Source organism: Corythoichthys intestinalis, chromosome 6 (genome assembly GCF_030265065.1).
Source record: "Corythoichthys intestinalis isolate RoL2023-P3 chromosome 6, ASM3026506v1, whole genome shotgun sequence".
In the NCBI taxonomy this organism is placed as follows: domain Eukaryota; kingdom Metazoa; phylum Chordata; class Actinopteri; order Syngnathiformes; family Syngnathidae; genus Corythoichthys; species Corythoichthys intestinalis.
In genome coordinates, this window is record NC_080400.1 from 27,671,455 (window position 1) to 27,694,173 (window position 22,719).

Here is a 22,719-nt window from a genome sequence, read left to right on the forward strand (position 1 = left end):
CATTAATTGAACCGGATTTTCGGACTAATAGGTGCACATGACCAGGGCCAGCGCTAGCTATTTTGGTGCCCTAGGCATAAATGCTTTGTGGTGCCCCCCCCCCCCCCCCCCCCCAAAGCGTTTTGGAGTGTGGTTTTTTTGGTTGTACACACTAATAAACCGATCATAACCCGATTTCTGGAGTTACCCGTTTATTCAAGTGGTCATGTAAAGAGCATGATCCGCTATCCTCTATCTGATAAACACCGCTATTTTACATCTCTGAGCATGTGTACAAATGGAAAAACGGATGTCGCTAGAGAGGCCTTAGGGACGCCAAACTGATTCGTTTTCAGCCTATGGGCCTACTCTGCAGTTAGCGAGTTTGTGTAACGCAATCGCCACACTCGCATTTGAAGAGGTTCAGTGGGACAACTTCAAGCAAGCATTGGTTTTTGGTAGACATGGAGGAAGGCCTATGCTGAGACCAAGAGTTTTACATCATGTACTTGGAAAGAAATCGAACTTTTGACGTAACATGTAAACGAGGTTTTTCCTGATTATCACATCACTGAAGTGCACGTAAATGCGTCAAATCTCATTATTGTCATTACCTAGTTATTCCCAGTTATCAGATTATTGTAGTCATGTAAACGCAGCTGATAATAAATAAACAATTGTTTAAAAAAAAACAAAAATAAAAACCATTCTTACCTTCAAGTGATGCGCGGGCATCATCTCGCTGCTTTTTCCTCTTCCTTTTTTCCGCCCCCGACTCTTGTTGTCTTTTCGATGACATTTCCTTTCAAGAATAAACTGCCAAATTTGCGACTGAAGCATAATGGAGCAATGGAGCAAACCACTAGGGAATTGGGGTGGGGGGTGGGGGGAGGTGGCACCAAAGGTAGACTGACGAGAGGGCCGCACAGGAGATTCTTTTTTTGTGTAAATAATGAGCCTATGTTACTTATATTTGTATTACTTGCATTTATCAGGCTTTACAAAGTTTTATTTTAAATACTATATAGTGTTGTTATTATTAAAATTACTATTTTTTAGGATTTTTTACAAACTTGATTTTTTTTTTGTGTCCCTTCAGGCAGTTGGTGCCCTACGCGCAGTGCGTGTTATGCGTATGCGGAGCGCCATGTCTGCACATGACTATAAGCTGCCACCCACCAAATTTGACACAAAAACAGCATTTGTTCATAGATAAGCCGTAATGAACTATAAGCCGCAGTTGTCCTTACTGTATTATGGAATATTTACATCAAAAGATTTTAACCGGTAACACTATCTTTGAGAGTGGCATCATGAGACTGTCATAAGACCCAATTAACCACCATGAAGCTTTGAACCAATTGCCTGCAAATCTCAATTCCTCCAAGGAGCTTGATTAGGCCCTCATTGCTCCCTTGAGGGAGACAGTCAACCTCTGCTGCCGCTTGCTGTCAACACTGTTGTCATCAAACATGCCTCCTAGCATGCATTGCAGCGCTACAGATGTAAATAACAATCAAAATTCATGTTCTGTGCTAATTATTTTTTCAGTTACTGTTCCAGTAGTTTCATTAATTGCTAGTTATGGAATTTGGTAACACCTTATTTGACAGTGGCGCCATTAGACCATCATAAATATGACATAACGTGGCCATGAGCATTAATGAAGGCTTGTGACAGATGTCATTTTGTGTCATCCGGTTGTGTCATCAGGCAAATTATCTCACTTTTGAATGGTGTAAAAGAGCTCAGTTGGGCATAAATTTGAGTTACTGACATAATTTTCCATATAACACTTAATGACCACTGTCATAAGCATTCATTAATGCCCTGTAATAGTGTCATGTCATATTTATGACGGTCTTATGGCAGTCTTATGATGCTGCTGTCAAATAAAGTGTTATTAACCCAAACAAGCTGCAAAAGACTATAAACTGTAGGATTCAAAATGAGGGAAAAAAGCGGTTTATAGTCCGAAAATTACGGTAATCTTAATTACTATAGATTCTGCACCATTAACACTAGAAAACCCAAGGAGGGATCAGTTGATGAATAACCTTTTGTGCCCAGAGAGGGATCATCTGATCCTAATTTGCACATCTATTGTGGTCGTTGATGGTGGTCGTTGGTACTCACGCCTAAGGACAATTTGGAATGATCAATCAGCCTAGCATGCACGTCTTAGGAATGTGGGAGGAAACCGGAGTGTTTTTCTATCTCTACATAGAGAAAGAGAAAGAAAAAAAAAGCAAATGTGTATGTATGTGGGAATGAAGCATTTAGCTACAGTAAATATGCCACAGACCTAATGTGGATGTGTAGCTGAACAGGTTGACTTTCATAGTATATTGAACTATATTTTAGCAATCCTTTTTTTTTTTTTTTTTCATCTTGAATCCATTTCCAGCAGGCTTATAATGTAGACTCTAAGCCTAAACCAATGTAGGATAACAAAGACAAAATAACCGAATTTCAATCTCTGAAAGATTTATTTAGAGCAAAACAAAAAACTGTACAGTGTACTGTATACAATCCTGACACATCACTGGGTAAGGCGTACAGCATGAGCCACAAGTCAATCGGCCACATTTCTGACAGACATGAGACATTTTTTCCCCCCCGTACACTTCTTTATTTGGCAGCGCCTCGTTTTTGCTGGTGGACTGTGTGTCATGGGAACAAATAAATCTTTCAGAAATTAAATTTGGTTTGTTTTGTCATTGTTATCCTATGTTGCTTTACACTAGAACCACCAGGGGTTTTGGTGCTTCCTAAAACTACCAAGGGTGTCCCATTTTGGGACACCCTGGGATCCGCCCCCAAGCCGAGCCCATCTCATTTCTACCCCTCGGCCCACCCCTCGGCCCACCCCTTGGCCCTTCAAACGAAGCAATAAGGGGTAGGGGTAAGGAGTAGGGGTAAGGTGTAGGGCTTGAAACATCACCCTAAGAATTGGGACACCTCTTTACACTCGCGTACATCATAAGTCCGTTCGAACAGTTGTTACGTAACCAAAAGCGACGATAAAAAGTGCACTAAGTGCACTTGTGCGTTTAGCAAAACTGAAAAACAAAACAAACATTACAAATGAAGAAACACAATGAACAAGCATTACAATAAGTGGTGTCAATTTTTTATTTAGTACACCCCTAAATAGTGCACTTTTTATCGTGATTAATTTTTTTTAACTATCACTTTTCTGACTGAAGAAAACACATTGAGAGTAGATAATACTGGTCATCAGCTGTTAGAGTATTATTTGGATGTATCAAGCTTGTTTCATTGAATTTAAGCAAAGCAAACTAAACAAACACTTGTAACAAACGGAAGGGTCCACAGCACATGCACACAGATGTGGAGCACTAGTTCAGTTTAATTTAGTTTTGTTTCAAATTCAAATATGGTTTCAAATTCAATGTAATATTTACACCATTGTATGAAACCTGAATGATAGTTTGTTTCTGAACCAAGAGTGGTATTTACTAGTCTTGCATATTTTCTTCCCAGCCATTTCATGTGAGGTGCTTTTCTTGTTACCACTGTTGCTTGGTGTGCTTAGTTGTAGTATTTCTGAATATCTATGTATATCAATGTATATCCACAGCAAATTGTTAACTAATCTTTTCAAAAATGTTTTTTTAACATGTAGAGGGTATTCAAACAAATACATCCGAATGAATTAGAATTATTAAAATACTTTTATCAAAATATTCTCAGAAGTTTAGCAGTTTAGTGTCAAGTAAGAAATAAGTGTCTGATAGGCTACTTTAGCTGAAGAGGGGGTTGGGGCGAAACAGGCTCAGTCAGGCTACTTTACCTGAGGGGGGGTTGGGCAAAACCTTGCTGAGTGAGGCTGCTTTCTCTTTCGCTACTACCATTAGTCAGGCTACTGTCAGACACTTACTTCTTACTTGCCTACTGCAGGTTGATAAATTTGTAGGTAGATTTGTGTATGTCTTAGTTAATCCCAAAAAAAGGTTCCTTCAATCAAAGTATATATTTTCAATAGAAAATAAAAGTCACTTGAATGAAAGCAAAATGTGTTTGAATGCAAAAGTTGCCTGAATGATAGCTTGTTTCTGAACCAAGAGTGGTATTTACTAGTTTTGCATATTTTTTTCCCAGCCATTTCATGTGAGGTGTTTTTCTTGTTACCACTGTTGCTTGGTGTGCTTAGTTGTAGTATTTCTAAATATCTATGAATATAAATGTATATCCACAGTAAATTGATAACTGATCTTTTCAAAAATGTTTTTTTTAACATGTAGAGGGTATTCAAACAAATACATCCGAATGAATTAGAATTATTAAAATACTGTTATCAAAATATTCTCAGAAGTTTAGCAGTTTAGTGTCAAGTAAGAAATAAGTGTCTGATAGTCAGGCTATTTTAGCTGAAGAGGGGGTTGGGGCGAAACAGGCTCAGTGAGGCTACTTTAGCTGAGGAGGGGAATGGGCGAAACAGGCTCAGTCAGGCTACTTTACCTGAGGGGGGGTAGGGCGAAACCTTGCTGAGTGAGGCTGCTTTCTCTTTCGCTACTACTACTAGTCAGGCTACTTTCAGACACTTATTTCTTACTTGCCTACTGTAGGTTGATAAATTTGTAGGTAGATTTGTTTATTTCTTGGTCAAGCCAAAAAAAGTTCTTTCAATCAAAATATATATTTTCAATAGAAAATAAGTCACTTGAATGAAAGCAAACTGTGTTTGAATGCAAAAGTTGCCTGAATGATAGCTTGTTTCTGAACCAAGAGTGGTATTTACTAGTTTTGCATATTTTTTTCCAGCCATTTCATGTGAGGTGTTTTTCTTGTTACCACTGTTGCTTGGTGTGCTTTGTTGTAGTATTTCTGAATATCTATGTATATCAATGTATATCCACAGTAAATTGTTAACTGATCTTTTCAAAATTGTTTTTTAACATGTAGAGGGTATTCAAACAAATACATCCGAATAAATTAGAAGTATTAAAATACTGTCAAAATATCCTCAGAAGTTTAGCAGTTTATTGTCAAGTAAAAAGTGTCTGAGAGTAGCCTGACGCCCAACCCCCTTCCACAGCTAATGGCTGGTTGCAAGTAAAGAAACAGCAGCCTGACTTGTTCAAACACATTTTGCTTTCATTCAAGTGACTTTTTTTTCTCGATTGAAAATATATATTTTGATTGAAAGAACTTTTTTTTGGCTTGACCAAGAAATAAACAAATCTACCTACAAATTTATCAACCTACAGTAGGCAAGTAAGAAATAAAGTGTCTGAAAGTAGCCTGACTAGTAGTAGTAGCGAAAGAGAAAGCAGCCTCATTCAGCAAGGACTCGGCAAAAGGATGACCGGAAGTTAAAAAAAAAAAGGACGACACTTTTTATATTGCTATATGTGCTTTGTGACTATCTGTACGGACCTCTGTGAAGTCCCCCCCCCCCCCCCCCATCAGACGCAAATTTATATAGAAATGATGTCAATCGTTTGTGCTGTAAAAGTTTTGTTTGAGCTGCTTTCGTTGTAGAGATACTTACAATTCTTATATAGGTAAATTTGAAGTCAGCTAGCCCCCCATTTCAATTAACAATTGTGTCAATCATTTGTGCTGCAATGGTTTTGTAGATCAGTATTATGCTTTTATTCAGATATTAATTTCGAGTGGTTACGTCACTCATAGCTTTTCCTTAGCTTAGCTCCCGCGGCTAATGCAGCATACCAACTCCCAATAACAGAGGGGTGTCCTAGCTACCTACCTAACAAGCACGATCATAACACAAACAAATTCGGGTCCGTTTCGCAGTAAATTGGGGGGCTTTAGATATTAATTTTGAGTGATGACGTCACTCTAAGCCCCCCATTTACTGCAAAATGGTCCTGAAGTGCTGCCATTCGTTTGTGCTATGTTCGTGTTAGTTGTTAGGACACACCTCTGTTATTGAGAGAGTTGGTATGCTCTATTAGCCACGGGAGCTAAGCTAAGGAAAAGCTACGAGTGATGTCACCACTTAAAATTAATATCTCAATAAAAGCATAATACTGATCTACAAAACCGTTGCAGCACAAACTAGCACAAATGACAGACACAATTCTGAATTGAAATGGGGGGCTAGCTGACCTCAGATTTACCCAAAAAGAATTGTAAATATCTCTAGAACGAAAGCAGCACTAACAAAGCTTTTACAGTACAAACGATTGACATCATTTTTATATAAATATGTCTGATGGGGGGGAGGGGGCCAACTTCACAGAGGTCTGTAGAGATGGTCAGATAGCACATACAGCAATATACAATATGTCGTCCTTTTTTTTTTTTTTTTTTAATCTGAATTTTTTTGTACTTCCAGGTCCTCCTCTTGCCGTCGTGTTGTGGGATTTTGCTGTTCTGTTGCGGGATTTTTGCTGCTGTGTCTTTGCATTTGCCTTCTGAGCCATTCGTGCTGCGAACCATTTGCTGTTGTGTTGTGGCAATTAGGGTTCGTGCTTTTGCCAATTTGCAATCGCGCTTTAGGAACTGGGGATCGTGTTGTGGCGGTTTGCCCTCATGCTTTTTTTCTTTTGCAAAGCGTTTGCAATTGGGGTTCATGCTTTTTTTTATTTGCAAAGTGTTGACTTTGCATTTCGCCTGACACCTCTCAGCCACCATAATTTCCTGCTCCTGTTCAAATCCACCCCGCCAGTCGACTGTCGTTCGCTCACACGAGCTCGGTCATCAAGATAAGCACATCCCCCGCCCCTTGACGTAGTTAGCACTTTGCATTCAGAAAGCCACATGGCAGAGCTGATCACACTTGGGTTGGGTTGTGAGACCAAAACATTTGAGATTTTTTTGTCGTCACAAATGTATTGATTATTTCATTCATTATAACTTTATACACGTTGCAATGGTCTGTGCGTGTGTTTATTTCATTGCAGTAATTTATACATAAAGTTGCCTTTGTGTGCTATAGGAGAAGAAGAAAAAATGGGCAGAGCAGTGAATGAATAAAATAAAACCATATTCAAAAATAAAACTCTGAAATAATAACTGAAACTATCATGGCAAGAGTCAGTGTAAACTGACCAACCCTTGTGGGTTAGAGTAAGGTTGTTTGCTTGTGTGCTTGAGTGGCCTATTTGAGAGACAATGACACACTCATTTGCACATATACAGATGCTAATTGTGGATACCCAGAGTTGTGGGGATCATCTGATCCCCTTCTGGGCTTTCCAGTAGGCTAAAAAAATGTTGGGTTTTCTAGTGTTAAGTGCACCTGGTTACAATGCACCATCCACATTCGATAATTTTTGAAGGAAAAAAAAAAAACTCATATAAACCAAATGACTAATAAACCGCAGGTGGCCAAGCTAAAACATGTGATTATGATACACAAATTGACTGTACTCATGGGTGGAACTTTGGAGGGTGCGACTGCACCAGGGCCTCTAAGGGGCAGGGGCCCTGTTTGTGGGTGTGGTTGGGCGAGGAGGGGTTAAACAGAAAGATAAAACGATGCCTGGAGTTTTAATATTGTTAAGGCAAACATGAAAAAGTCGATGCGGACCAAAGTGCGACCAGGAAACGGAAGTGGAGTGAAGGGTTTTTATTAAACAATGGCTGTGACTGTGGCTGTGGCTGCGGCTGCGGCTCAGGCTGCGAGGGCTTGGAGCGTGGGTGTCCTGATGGCAAAAACAAGATTAGTCAACAGTTCAATGAAAGATCGTCAAAAACTACAGACTAGTTGGCCGATGTACCAATGGTCACTGACAGAATCATCTGGCACCTGCTTGCTGCCCAGGCAGCGCCTTATAAGCAGGGTTAATTGCGATGAGCTGCAGGTGCACTCCCAGGTCTGCCACACCCAGCCTGCCAATGTTGAACTCATGCCACATAACAGAAAGTGTAACAACAATAAAAGCCAGTAGAGGGGAGTGTGGGCTAGGACCACCACAGTACCCCCCCCTCAACGGACGCCACCGGGCGGCCTGCCCGGTTTCCCAGGGTTAGCAGTATAGAAGTCCCTCAAGAGGGACGGGTCCAAAATGAGACCACGGGAGATCCACGACCTCTCCTCGGGCCCATAGCCCACCCAGTCCACCAGAAACTGGAACCCACGGCCACGAGGCCGACCATCCAGGATCTTCGAGACCGCAAACGCGGGATGGCCGTCGATGAGAAGGGGTGGGGGAGGGGCAACAGCCGGAGGGGAGAGGTCACTGGAAGAAACAGGCTTGAGCAGGGAAACACGAAAGGTGGGGTGCACGTTCATGGATGCCGGGAGGTCCAACCGAACAGCGGAAGGGTTAATGATTTTCGTGATCTTGTAAGGGCCCACGAACCGGGGGGCTAATTTGCGCGACTCTACCTGCAGGGGAAGGTCCCGGGCAGACAACCAGACCTCCTGTCCCACCTTGTATTCAGGGGCTGGTAAACGGTGGAGATCAGCTAGCTTCTTGTTTTTCTCGGCGGTACGAGTGAGGGCAGCCCTTACAGTCCTCCAGATGTTCCTAATCCTGCTGACGTGGTCCTTCACAGCAGGGACAGCAACTTCCTTTTCCTGCTCTGGGAACAAAGGAGGTTGAAAACCATTACAGGCCATGAAAGGTGACATACCGGTGGCCGAGCAGATGAGTGAGTTATGAGCATATTCCACCCAGGGAAGGAAAGTGCTCCAGGAGACTGGATGATGGGCGGTGACACAGCGCAGGGCGGCCTCCAGGTCTTGGTTGGCCCTCTCGGTCTGGCCGTTGGTCTGAGGATGGTATCCCGAGGAGAGACTGGCAGCCGCTCCCACCACCTTGCAGAACTCTTTCCACACCAATGAAGAGAACTGAGGACCACGGTCTGAAACAATATCTAGGGGGAGGCCGTGAAGCCGGAACACGTGCTTGACTAAGAGGTTGGCGGTCTCAAGAGCAGATGGCAGTTTGGGAAGGGGAACATAGTGAACAGACTTTGAAAAACGATCGATGACTGTAAGGATAACTGTGTTACCTTCAGAGGGAGGCAGACCGGTTATGAAATCAACTGCAATGTGTGACCAAGGTCGACTGGGAATCGGAAGGGGACATAGCAAACCAGCAGGAGGCTGATGGGAGGCCTTCCCTCGAGCACAGATTGCGCAGGCTTTGACGAAGTTACGGGCATCTTTGGCCATGCCTGGCCACCAGAATGATTGGCGGAGGAAACCGAGGGTCCTATGTATACCAGGGTGACATGTTAGTTTGGACGAGTGGCTCCATTCCAGGACTTGAGAGCGTGCAACAGATGGGACAAATAGGCGATTCGGGGGACCGTTTCCCGGGTCTGGATCAGTTTTTTGAGCTTCCCTGACCATTGATGTAATTTCCCATCTGGCTGCACCGACCACGCAGGCCGAGGGAAGAATAGTTCCAGGGTCTACAGAGCTTGGACATGGTGAATGGAGCCGTGACAGTGCATCAGCCTTGCCATTGCGTGAACCTGGGCGATACGACAACGAAAAATTAAACCTGGAAAGGAACAGTGACCAGCGGGCTTGTCGGGGGTTAAGACGTTGTGCAGATTGGATGTAGGAGAGGTTTTTGTGATCTGTCCAGATAAGGAACGGGATCTTAGCACCTTCCAGCCAGTGACGCCATTCCTGCAGGGCCAAAACAACCGCCAGCAATTCCCGGTTGCCCACATCATAATTTCTCTCGGCAGGGCTCAGCCGCCGGGAAAAAAAGGCACATGGATGCAATTTCTGGGTAGTGGGATCCCGCTGGGACAAAATGGCCCCTACTCCAGCGTCGGATGCATCCACTTCCACCACAAATTGGCGTGAGGTGTCAGGGTGTTTGAGGATAGGGGCAGAGGTGAAGAGGGACTTCAAACGTGAAAACGCGTTACCTGCGGCTTCAGACCAGGTAAAGGGGTGTTTGGTGGAAGTGAGTTGGGTCAGAGGGAGTGCCACCTTGCTGTAGTCCCTAATGAAGCGACGATAGAAATTGGCAAAACCCAAGAATCTCTGTAGTTCTTTGCGGGTACTGGGAGTAGGCCAGTCAACGACTGCCTTTATCTTTATGGGGTCTGGTTTGAGTTGGCCCTGGGCGATGATGTAGCCCAAAAAGCTCACTGATGACACGTGGAACTCGCACTTCACCGGTTTAACGAAAAGGCGGTTCTCCAAAAGTCGCTGCAGGACCATCCTGACGTGATGGCGATGGTCCTCTAGGGAACGGGAAAACACAAGTATATCATCAAGGTAAATAAACACAAAGCGATTCAGAAAGTCTCTGAACAGGTCGTTCATGAGTCTCTGAAAGACAGCGGGGGCATTTGTTAGCCCAAAGGGCATTACTAAATATTCAAAATGACCAAGGGGAGTATTGAATGCCGTCTTCCACTCATCCCCCTCACGGATTCGGACGAGATGATATGCTGTATGGAGATCCAGCTTGGTGAACAACCTGGCGTTACTGAAGGGCTCAAAAGAAGGGTCAATTAGGGGCAAAGGGTACTTATCTTTTATTGTTATCTGGTTTAGACTGTGGTAATCAATGCAGGGCCGCAGGCCGCCATCCTTCTTGCCCACGAAGAAGAAGCCTGCGCCGACCGGGGAGGAGGAGGGACGGATGATACCAGAAGCCAAGGAGTCTCTGATGTAGTCTTCCATAGCTTCTCTTTCAGGACCGGATATGTTGTAGAGTCTGCTTGTTGGAAGGGGTGCCCTCGGCAGGAGATCAATGGCACAATCATAGGGGCGATGGGAGGTAGAGCGTGGGCGAGGTCCTTGCTGAACACTGTCGCCAAGTCATGGTATTCGGCGGGTACGTTGGAGAGGTCAGGAGGCTCTGGAGGATGGGCTGGCTCTTTGACCGATTTGCCAGGGGTATGTGCTGAGCCAAGACACTCCAGATGGCAGTGATTGCTCCACCCCACAATCTTCCCCACCGTCCAGTTGATGTTTGGGTTGTGAAGTTTGAGCCAGGGGAGACCAAGGATGACAGGTGCCACTGGAGAGGAGATAATAAACAATTGTATTGATTCATGATGATTACCAGAGACCTTGAGCATGAGAGGGACGGTGCAATGAGTTACTGAAAACAGTTTTCTACCATCCACTGCTTCCACCACTTTGGGGGCCTTGAGGGGTTCGAGAGAGATTTCAGCTTGTTTCGCAAAACCTTCGTCCATAAAACTGTCGTCAGCGCCAGAATCGATGAATACATGAAGTGGCATGGCGTCTAAACCATGGGAAACACTAGCTGGGAGTATGAGTCGTGACTGAGAGCAGGAATCTGAGGAGGTTTGGCTCACCATGGTGCTCCCTTTTATCTGGTGAGACCAGTCTTTTGGCTGTGCAGGGCAGAGAGGGGGTTTTGGTCGCTGTGTGTCACTGGGGGATGGTTTGATGATATCGGCAGAGGGTGACATGAGTGGCAGAAACAGACGTGACTTGATGGCTTTCTCCCTCTTGCGTTCTCTGATGCGATTGTCAATCTTTATTGCTAGGGAAATTAGCTCCTCCAGGGTGGAAGGCTCATCCCGTATTGCTAGTTCATCCTTTAAATCATCTGCCAAATTACGGGAAAATACAGAGATTAAAGCTTGCTCACCCCCAGCCACTTTCTGCAGCCAAGATACGAAAAGAAATTGAGAAGTCTGCCACTGATTGGGAACCTTGCTGGAGAGAAAACAGACGGCTTCTGGCCTCTCTCCCATGAACAGGGTGGTCAAATACTTTGCGTAGCTCTCCAGAAAAAGCGTCAAAAGAGCACAGCACCGGGGAATTCCTCTCCCAAAGTGCGGTTGCCCACTGACCAGCCTTTCTCCTCAAGAGGTTCACACAAAAAGCAACCTTAGCCGCGTCAGAGGCATAACTGGAAGGCTGCATATTAAAAACAAGGTTGCAATTAAGCAAAAAACGACTACATGAGCCCAACTCCCCAGAATAACACTCAGGAGTTGGTATAAACACGCCCGGCCGAAGTGGGGGTGATGGCCCACCAGTAGGACTACTCACGGGCAAATTAGGTCCGGCCCTGGAAGTGAGGGATTGTGAGAGCTGTGTCCTCACCTGCTTCAAGTCCATAGAAACTGCTTTTAGCGTCTCTTCCAAGCTGCGCAGCATTTGCTCATGATTACCTAGCATGTGTCCTTGGTGTCCGAGGGCCTCTTGGAAGCAGTTGGAGGTCGCTTGGTCCATTCTGTTGGCCAGATGATTATGTTAAGGCAAACATGAAAAAGTCGATGCGGACCAAAGTGCGACCAGGAAACGGAAGTGGAGTGAAGGGTTTTTATTAAACAATGGCTGTGGCTGTGGCTGTGGCTGCGAGGGCTTGGAGTGTGGGTGTCCTGATGACAAAAACAAGATTAGTCAACAGTTCAATGAAAGATCGTCAAAAACTACAGACTAGTTGGCCGATGTACTAATGGTCACTGACGGAATCATCTGGCACCTGCTTGCTGCCCAGGCAGCGCCTTATAAGCAGGGTTAATTGCGATGAGCTGCAGGTGCACTCCCAGGTCTGCCACACCCAGCCTGCCAATGTTGAACTCATGCCACATAACAGGAAGTGTAACAACAATAAAAGCCAGTAGAGGGGAGTGTGGGCTAGGACCACCACAAATATATTGTTTTAAGTGTTAAAATATCTCTGCCAGCCCCCACCCCCAAATTTCCAGTTGCAGCCCCCTCCCCCTTTCCCACACACACCATACGGCCCTCTTGAGGGGCACACGAATAATTGTCCACTAGTGCCCCCCAAGTCGGACAATCCACCCGTTTATGCTCATCGCACCCGGGCCCCGTCCACATTTTTTCCGCCACTGACAGTACTGTACACAGAAAGATTATTTTAATTGCTTAATTACTAAACAGTAACACAGCTGTAATACAGCAGTAAAATGGATTGGGGGGTGATTATTACTTTGGGGTGATTGAGGAAATCATGAAAATCCACAAATAAGCCGTATCATAAACTGCTAGGGTCAAAGCATGGTGGAAAGAAGTAGTGGCGTAAAAAGACAAATTTTCGTTACGTGCTCCATTTGAACACCAACGACTAACGAGGCAATTCTTTTTATATACTAATATGTTTGATACTCTAAACAAGCCATTAGATAAGCAAAACCTAATTATCGTAGGCTAATAAATCACAAATCTGTTGGGCGTGTGCAAGCCTGCCTCAAAGTTGTGATTTACTGCATTTAAATCTTGAATTTCCTGCATAGTTTGAATGTGATCCTGGGCTTGTTTGTTTGCTGATACACCACAGCTTCCCCACACAAGGTTGTATATAACTGCCAGTGTAAGTGTGATTGCTTGTTTGTTTATGTGTGCACTATGATCAGCTATCAAACAGTCTAGGATAGGAACATCAAATAGCTAACATAATTATGGGTGAAAAAATAGTGGTTAATGACTGGCTGGTAAATGACTAGAGAAGTTGATCAACAAAACGGTTCAGTTTAGCACGTTTTATGTCGTCTGTCATGCTTTTTCAAATGAGGAGTACCGTAATGTAGTTTTATTATCCATTGGTTAGTTATCTGATTGACTGACAATCAATTCAGGGTGAACTGCTGTGATCCTCGTGAGGCTCAACGGTACAGATAGTGGATGGACCGTTCATTGCTTTTCTTGACAGTTGAACCAACGCACTGAAAGCAAAGAGAGACAGGTAATGAATCATGATGATGTTTGATCCGTCGACAAATAATTCCACTTTACATTATTTCCTTTGGGAAAAATGAAAATTAAAAGTGATTTTATAACTCAGAGAGCAGATGTTCACACTATGACAAGGCCAAGTAGGTCAGCGTGTTTTTGTGTGCCAGTCCGACCCTGGTGAATCCTTGCCTTGTCGCTCCATGAGCTTTTCAAGGATTTGCAGCAACATAGGACCACTATGTTTGTTCATAAGGTTCATGGGTGTACACCTTCTCTGAAATGAAGCTATAAAGTCCCTTCATTTGGTATTTGTTTTGTGTAGATGCATACCGGTGAGCCATACCATCCCTGCTTGAGATGTATGTAAACATGTGCAAATAGGTCTCTGGCTTGTGGTCGTCTAATTAAGTTTTAGTTTAAGCTAAGTGACTTGAGGCTGCCTAATGACTCCACTCTCTCCAGAGTCACAGGGACGCAGAAGGGAACATTAGAGGAGAAAATGCAACTCTCATGGGTGCACACGCGAACACGTGTAAACGCACAAACAATTTGAGCCCAGCATCACCCTTCAAGGTGACCTACTTTGTGTGTTTTATAGGGGTGTGCAATTTGAGGAGGTACAGCATGCAGAGTGAGTTCATGTAACTACAGCTTTGGAAAAAATCACCACAGTTATGAATCTATTTGAATGACACAAAAGGCACATAAAAATATTTTTTAAATATCCTATTAGTATAAAATACACGTTGTATCTGCAGGTTAACAGTGTACAGTATGCATTATTAAAAGGGAAATCATTTAAAATGAATATAATGAATTATAGCCTCTGCACAAGACTATTGTAATGATACTATTTAACAAAATACTGCAAAAATCATTGAGCAGGCAAAATGCATTAAAGTCAGTAATAAGATAATAGATGAATACAATTGAACAATAAAAAAGACCAGAAAATGCTAACTCCGAAATAAAAAAAAATATCTTACTCACCCAGACAAAATTCAGTAAATTAAACTAAACTAAACTAAACTAAAAAAATGGTTTATAGTGAATAAGCAAGCACACACTTTGTAATACAAAAGTCTCTGTATAATAAATACATACACCAATGAACTTTATTTATTATTAATGCAGGTGTTAAAATATTTTTTAAAATCTACTATGTAATAAATTAATGAATACATAAATAATAAAGTAAATAGTCTATTAAGTGAATAATAAAAAGAAAAAAAACAAGCAAACTATATGATAAAAAATACCTTTCCCATTTGCTACATTACACTTTGACTTCAAGTGTGATGCAATAATAGTACAATGTGCTATAGTGAAATCAGTCAAATGGCTCTCTTACATTGACATTACAGTTAAATCAGTAAAAGGTAATTGTCACTCTGAAGCTTGAAACACATTAAGATTTCTACAGCCAGATTTTCCTAAAAAACTTCTAAACAGTTCCGTTTATGCTGAACTCTTTTCATACTCCACATTAAATCAAGTAGAAGATTCAAACCTGACATTCATTCCTTGCCAGTAGGCATGTGCCGGTATCAGATTCTGACGGTATGATAACCTCAAGCGAAAATATCACGGTATTGCAATTACAGCTCTAAAGCGAAAATATCACAGTATTGCAATTACAGCTCTAAAATGTTTTGAGATTTCTGGGTTACAAAAAAAAAAAACTTTTTTCCATTGAACAGGATTTCTTTTTTTCAAAACAACATATTAGCAAATTGGAATATAAGTACCGGAATAATGTTAAGTTGTTTAAAAAAAAATAATATATATTTTTTTTAAATGACTGAAATATTCTAAATAAAATTAAATTGGCATGCTAATTGTCCATGTTATCTGCCTAGTTAACAAACTTAAGTTACAGTATGTTTTACCACTGCTAGACACACCACATACACTGAGTTAATCGTAGCTAGTAGGAAACGTTCATAACGACGTTTACTAACCTTTAATTTTGTGTAAATGCGAAATCATATTGGAGATATTGCCTTATCTGGTAGCCACCACCCACAAACATGTTTTACATGTCGGTTAGCCCACTTAAGCCGTGGCTTTCTGTAACTTTCCTGTACCCGAAGTATTCCCATACCAGCGACCTCATTTTTTTTTTTCTGAACCCGAAGTATTCCCATACCAGCGACTTTGTTTTCTTTGATAGGGGGAAATTACAGATTTTTCATGTCCTCCAGCCAACGTGCAGCACAGCTGACTCACTGACACCAAGCAACAACTTGAGGCGGAGGGGTGAGGTCTGCATTTGTGGGACATAAAAAACAGCTAATACCGTAGAGACAGTATGACTGAAAATTTTAGCGGTTTTGAAACCTTGACGTTTTCATACCACAATATACCTTGAAACCGGTAACCGGCACATGCCTACTTGCCAGTATCTACATACTCTCACTGAACTGTCTACCTTAATAAATACTAACTGAAGTCAAGTCCAATAATAAGAAAAAAACTTTAAAACTAATTAACAAAGACTTATAATAACTGACATCCTATCCTGGCAAATCTCATAAATCTTACAACAATAACACTGGATTAAAAGAAAATTAAAGTCAAAGTCAAGGAGAAGATAGTAATTAAAAACTAATTTCTAAAGGTATGCTGTGTAAATACATAGACAGTCTGTCAGAGAAAGATGTTTGGTGTGAGCACATTCCAGGCTCATTTATAATGAACAATTTGAATAGAATAGAATAGAATAGAATAGAATAGAATAGAATAGAATAGAATAGAATCGTTTTCATTAGTCTTAATAGCGAGCCACACAGTGCATTAGTGTTTGGCCCATCTGCTCCTCATTTGAGAGGTTCTTGGTTTGAATCCTGATCAAACATTGCATGTGCATCGCAACTTAATATTCATTGAATACTGTAATTTAACCATAAGTGTGAAAGTAAGTGTTATTGGTTGTTTGTCAAAATGTTCCCTGCCATGGCTTGCGACCAATCCAGAGTGTACACAATTGATGAGCGCTGATTGGCTTCAGTTCATTATTGACTCAAATTGAGACAAATTACAAAAAAAAAAATGGATAGCATCCTGAAACTGGCGAAATTCCATTTTCATAGAATTCATTCATTTATTTTCTGATCTACTCATCTTCAAAAGGGTCGCGGGGTGCTGGAGCCTGTCCTAGCTAACTATAGGCACTGGGGCAGGGTACACCCTGAATTGACTGCCAGCCAATCGCAGTGCACAACAAGACAAACAACAGTTCACACCCACACCTACAGACAATTTGGAGTGCTCAGTCAGCCTACCATCCATTATTTGGGGATGATGGTGGCAACCGGAAACCCGAAGAACTCCAACGCAGGAATGGGGAGAATATAAAAAATTCACACTGGAAGATCAGAGCTTGGTACTTAAGCCTAGATCAGAACGGACGTGCTAAACACACATCTGCTGTGCTTCCTGACACAAACAAACAAGAAACAAAAATTAACTACATTAAAGTGCCTGTGACACGAAAAAGCATGTTTATTTCATAATACACGCTGTATTTTATGCCCCTGAATGATATGGGCCGCTTGGATGTGTGTGGAAGCGATCGCTATTTTTATTTAGTTTTTTGAATCCCGCGCCATGAAAATGAGTGACTTCCGGCTTCGGTCTTGCATTGAGGAGGAGGGCGCTGTGACGTGTACGGTAGAAGACGTCCTCTTCACGCTACAGTGTACTGTTGTGTATGAGGACGAAGGATTCAGCTGATTTTGCGGATTAATAAGTTTATTTTTCGCATCACGCCAGCCAAACGGCTGCAGAAAAATCATTCTGTATGAGGGAGAGGCGTATGCGCCTTTTTGGAGTTTCAAAAGGTTCCCATTCACCGTGGATATTTACTGTGGGACCATTGGACTTACGAGGAAGTGAGTAAACATCTTGTTTTGTGTTATGTCAAATACGAATACAGCGATTACAAAGTAAACACTACAAACTTCCTTTAAATGAAGGACTACTTACGTTTGATCATTGATAGGCATGTAAAAAGCTCTCCTAATGCTCATTAGCAGCAGCACGTTAGCGGCACAACAACTCCAGCCACCCTCCTCCGGGGAACGAACTGTAAATTGCTCTCCGCTGGGCGGTTTGCCGATCCGCCAACACAATCGACAACCGGGTCGTCATGTCAAATAATCCAGGATAATTATGTGTGATTTTCCGCTTCGAAGACCTTGAAACATCACTCGGTTCGGGTTAGCATGTCGGCTAGCTGTCACGCCTTCTGGTTTGTTTGCATTCTCCGAAGCCGGGGAAGGGAAATGACATATGTCCGATTTAGGTGTCATAAAATATCGTTCGGGAGGTGCGACAGTAAAGGTGAAGTCGACAGTTTTGACCATTATGGAGTAATTTTGCCATGTCGTCCTGAATAAATGCATTTTTATTATTTCATATTCCATTCAGCACAGGACTGTTATTTGTCATGACCATGCCATTTATTTAGCAATTGGGGAAAATACTTGGATAAAAAGAATATCCTGTAAAAATATTGAAGTAAAGAGACAGAAACAATGACATTTTGCCGCTCTCTTCGTCGCGTTTTCCTCGTTGTGAATAGTTCCCCCTCGACGGGCTGACTGGTCCTTCTCAAGCCATTTATATAGCTATTGGGGAAAATACTTGGATAAAAAGAATATCCTGTAAAAATATTGAAGTAAAGAGACAGAAACAATGACATTTTGCCGCTCTCTTCGTCGCGTTTTCCTCGTTGTGAATAGTTCCCCCTCGACGGGCTGACTGGTCCTTCTCAAGCCATTTATATAGCTATTGGGGAAAAATACTTGGATAAAAAGAATATCCTGTAAAAATATTGGAGTAGAGAGACTGAAACAATGACATTTTGCGGCTCTCTTCGTCGCGTTTTCCTCGTTCTGAATAATTCCCCCTCAATGGGCTGAATAGTAAAACCGATGAGCCCAGTCTACCGCTGACGTCATCCACCTGTTGGGGACGCTAAAGCCCTATAATGGTAGGCGTGGCTAACCGGCAGATTAAAAGACTAATTTCTCGTCATCTGTGCTTTGCTAAATTGTTATATATAGTCGAATCGTCTCAAAATATGATTCTAATTCACATAATAATGCCATTTAAGACTTTTTTTCTCGTGTCATATGCTCTTTAATGTACTGGCAATCGAGAGTCAATTAACCGATGATCAAGTTTTTTTATTTTTCTTATTTTATTTTGACTGGCGGAGTGATCATTATTAGACGACATGTCAAAAGTTAAAAATTGACAATCTAAAGAGCTTTACATTAACGCAATCATGTATATAAGACAAAAGGGGGGTAGAGTAAGAAGAAAACCAAAGACTAGTCATTACACGAATGCATTGCTTTAAAAACATTTTTGAGTTATTTCTCTCTACTACAGCAATAAATAGAATCAAAATTGCAGTCTTTAAGTATCCATTTTTTTTATCGGCCACCAGAGGGCCACATTGCACTGCGGGAATACTGCAAATCGCCCTCAAAAACCAATGTCATGTGTATACTAATTGAAAATAATCCTAGTTAATGCGTCCAAGGCCTCATATCAATTTGCCAGATGCTGTTAGGTAAGGGATGAGATGATGTCCTCCAGCTGAGTCACAGCTACACTTCTATGTGAGGAACAGTCAACAAAATGTTAAGAAATGTGGCAAATTAGATCAGGGTTTTCAAGGGGGTTGTGGGGGTCACCTCCATCTGTAAACTGTGACCCTCCATCCCCACAGCCTGCGTCACACTAATCATCATGATGAATTCCTTCAGCTCGCCCGGCATAATGGAATCAATTACGTGCTGGGGAAGAAAAGAGGCGACCAAGCAGAAGGCTCGTCAAAGTAAAACTATGAAGACTGGAAGAATATATTTATGATGAAAAATTATGACAAAGACTCTGTGTTGGCATGAAAAAAACAACATCTGTCCATCCAGCACCATGTGAATAAAAAGAAAAAGGCTAATTCCTCGTTAAAAGTAAAGTAAATTTAGAGCCCTTTTTTACTACAGAGTCAATCACAAAGATGGTGTTAAAAGTAAAAATTTCAGTTTATACATGCCATCTTTTGCACATGGACATTATCGAATTAATGGATGAGTTTTTTTTTCTTTTCTTTTTCTCACCACAACAGCAGCTTGTAAACCGCCTCTAGAGTGTGGTGCCTCATGTCATTTCGTAAATAAGTTACCTGTGACCAAAATGTGATCAAACAAATAGAAGAATATCACTGTCCTGGGTTACTCATTAAAATTTGGTAGTTGCTTCCTGTGACCCTTGACTTGCATGTCAGCAATCAAGCAAGCAAGTTGTAACTTGGCTAAATGTAAAAGAAATATTGGGATGTGTAACCCAGTACAGAAAATATAAAGCCATTTTATTTTGAAAGTGCAATTATTTTGTAAAAGGAAATAGTTGTTGTTGTTTTACGCTTGACTTCCTCCTGTGAGTTCACATGTGAGGATAATAGTATTTTAATTGGTCTGATTAACATGATCCCGCCCTCTCGAGACATCGTCTCGAAGGTTCTTTATTTTACGTTTTTTTCCGCTTGGACGCCAAAGAGGAAGGACGTAGTGAACTTCCTCAGCGCTTGGAGCCAAAAAGTCGGCCTTCTAGAAATAAAATAATTGACTCAACGCTGAAATAAGGCCGTTTGAACAAATAATAAGAAGGAAATTACATTTCCTCGGTGAGTGTTGACAAAATGAAGGAAAATAGTGCAGACATTCATCATTGCTAATTTGATGCTAATTTGAAAATATTATTTTGAACTTATAGTGTATGTGAACCGGAGGATTGGAGCCTGCATCCACCCAAGTTCACATTAAAAGAAAAACTTCGTCTTGGTGAGTTGTTTTGTTCTCGCCAAGTTGGCTAAATGCTAATGCTAATCGCGACGCTAACACGAAGCTAGCGAAATGCTAACGCTAAGGTAGCGCGAGTCCAACGTTAGCAATGAGTGAAAAACTATTTAGATTCAATGAAGAATTGTTTGTTGTGTTATGTTGTAGCACAAAATGATGTAACCATTGTATTGATTAAGATGATGATGTTATGCTGCATTTGAATGGCAGATGCATAAGCATTAACTTAGATTTGGATATTTTTGAAATATGTGAATATTACTGGTACAATGTAATATTTAGACAAAGGAAAAAAAGCTATAGCTATTGAAAAGATTCAATTATTGATAAAAGGCTGTATACAATAATTAGGGCTGGGCGATATGGCCTTAAACATGTATCACGATAAATTGAGCAGATTTATCTCGATAACGATAAATGACGATAAATTCGCCCAAGCGTACTGTTATATAATTTGAAAATCTGAATCAATGCATGAAATACAGATTAACTGTTTCTTGTTGATTTATTTACCAGCATTCAATTTCATATACTGTATTTAACAATTGTACATGCAGTCTAAACATTAAGTTTATAAAAATGTATTGTAAGCAATAAGAATTCAAGTATGTACACTATCAAAATCAATATGCCTGTGCAAACATGTCATTGTAACACAAATGACTTGCAGCTTGAACAGTACACTTCAAAAAGACAACTTATTGTTAATGGCTGCTGTGACATAATTATTAAATACAAGTGTTTACATTATGGTTTCAGGGTCCCCCCCAGTGCATTTTTTAATAAATGCACGCACAAATGAACCCCCAAACAAACAGAGAGACACACACATTAAAGCTATATTGATCTTCTTCAAATGAAACGCTTAAGATTTTATGATAGCAATAATGACACAGAAATAAGCACATACAGAAAAATAGCTGGGGCCATTTCTCGGTCATTATAAGTTTCGCCGTTGGATTGTACTTTATGCTGAATGGTTTACCATCACAAAAGCTATCAGAGGAATCACACACAGACAGATACAAAATAACGCCACAAAGTAATTGCTAGATGCAGTCCGTGCCCAATCCACTCATTAAGTTCAGCCGTTTCGACAAAGTTAGAGCCGCTATCAGACGTTCATTCATATCACGTTCATTTGTAGCGTTAGCCGCTAGCTAGCGTTAGCCTGGCTACCAGTAGAAATCACTGAAAGCACCATCTCCGGAAATCGTGAGAACAAGGGAGGACAGCGGGTGAAAGCCCGTCTGGATGCCACCAAGAGTCTACTAAATGTCGGTTGAAAGTTTGGTGAACCTCCCTTAAGCCACACTCCATCACGTTTTGCTTGTAGCGTTAGCTGCTAGCGTTAGCTTACCGGGCTTTTGTTTGATTGGCTTCTTGTTGATCACGTGACTTCCTACGTAAGCCCATTGACTGCTTTCTTAAAGGGGAATGAACATAGACGAACAACACAGAATCAAAGCGGGATGAAAAGACTATATTTTCTTGTTTTATTAATTTACCGAATTTACCGACATGGTCAAAATTACGTCGGTCATCGTTAAGAATTTCGGTGACGGTAAATTTTCGGTTTACCGCCCTGCCCTAACAATAATTTAATTATTGTTATGCAGGCTGGGTTTTTTGTTTCCTCCTTTCATTCCATTCATTGGACGTGGATGAAGAATTCGAAACTGGATAAAGACACTGGATAAAGACTTTTCCAACAGATGAAGATGGCGAGCTAATGCCCGGAAACCAACTGAATTGAATTTAGACGGACTGTCTGGTTTGAATTTTTGTTATTTTATTGTATATATTTGTGTATATATTGCCGGCTTAAATTGTAAATAGTTTTTGTATTAATATAATTATTTTGTTACTCATCTCGACTCCAGTTATTTCAGTTACTAAACATTATTTTCCTTATTGTAATCTCCGAGAACCTAGTTTTCTGCCCAAATACAATTGCATTCATAACAGAACCCCGTCAACTCGAATCGGGGGTTACAGATGCAAGCCTAGACTGTGGCGACCAATTTAACCACCCTGATAAAAAAATTACAGGTTGGGGGACAAAGTCAAAATTACAAATGATCACGCAACACATATAAGACAGACATAACAATACAGTCTTTAGGACATTCTTATATTCTGATATTCCTTGTGTAACCCAGGTTAACATAGTCATTAAATTAAGAGCCTTAGATTAAGACAACCATTAAAGTGCCTGTGACACGAAAAAGCATATTTATTTCATAGTACACGCGGTATTTTATGCCC

The 22,719-nt window shown here is 41.4% G+C and overlaps 1 long non-coding RNA gene across 1 annotated transcript; it reads left to right on the forward strand.

Annotated features, from left to right (window-relative positions):
- Positions 1–20,140: 20,140 nt before the first annotated feature.
- On the forward strand, positions 20,141–22,505 carry LOC130917951 (uncharacterized). Its single transcript, XR_009063536.1, has 3 exons — positions 20,141–20,276; positions 20,366–20,433; positions 22,071–22,505. It is a non-coding gene; the product is annotated as an uncharacterized LOC130917951 (long non-coding RNA).
- The last annotated feature ends 214 nt before the right edge of the window (positions 22,506–22,719 follow it).